This window comes from Cucurbita pepo, unplaced genomic scaffold (genome assembly GCF_002806865.2).
Source record: "Cucurbita pepo subsp. pepo cultivar mu-cu-16 unplaced genomic scaffold, ASM280686v2 Cp4.1_scaffold006538, whole genome shotgun sequence".
Lineage (NCBI taxonomy): Eukaryota > Viridiplantae > Streptophyta > Magnoliopsida > Cucurbitales > Cucurbitaceae > Cucurbita > Cucurbita pepo.
In genome coordinates this window covers 1-582 of record NW_019652488.1, presented here as the reverse complement: position 1 = coordinate 582, position 582 = coordinate 1, and the positions used below count along the sequence as shown (strand labels likewise).

At 36.1% G+C, this 582-nt stretch overlaps 1 long non-coding RNA gene across 1 annotated transcript; it reads right to left on the bottom strand.

The window, feature by feature from the left end:
- Positions 1–65: 65 nt before the first annotated feature.
- LOC111787180 lies at positions 66–582 on the bottom strand. The gene is made up of 3 exons (XR_002813913.1): positions 564–582; positions 297–382; positions 66–208 (listed from the first exon to the last, which is right to left on the bottom strand). It is a non-coding gene; the product is annotated as an uncharacterized LOC111787180 (long non-coding RNA).

Here is a 582-nt window from a genome sequence, read left to right as displayed (position 1 = left end):
CAATTTCCACAAATAGAAATTAGTCCCCAGCCCCCATACAAACTAGTCCCTCCCTTGTTATTTTGGCGCATTTCTTGCACATTTGCAGGTACCAAATGTACATTAATCCCAGACATGATTAACAAATGCAACATACCTGATAATTAACAGCTCTTTTACTCAGATCACTTGGCAACAGAGGATGCTGAGGATATTTCTCCTCTAAATACTGTATGTTTAAAACAAATACAAGCGATCAGTTGCAGCTACACAACTGAAAACTTATCATAGATAATTTGGAAATGAAAAGAACAAACCATTAATATAGCAAAAGAGTCGGCAATAACGATATCCCCATCCACGAGAGTAGGTACATAACCGATAGGATTGAGTTTTTCATACTCTAAACATCAGGAAAACAAGGACAAAAACAAAGTAAACGGAGAAAATCAGCTTCAACTTCCTTGAGAATGAAATTAAAAAGCAGAAGACGATGATAGAAGAATACAAGCTTCCTCAGAAACAAATGAGTAAACGTAGAAAAACTTAAATCCAAAATACAGAGAAGATAGCATAATCATTACCGGGAGTGAATTGCTCTCC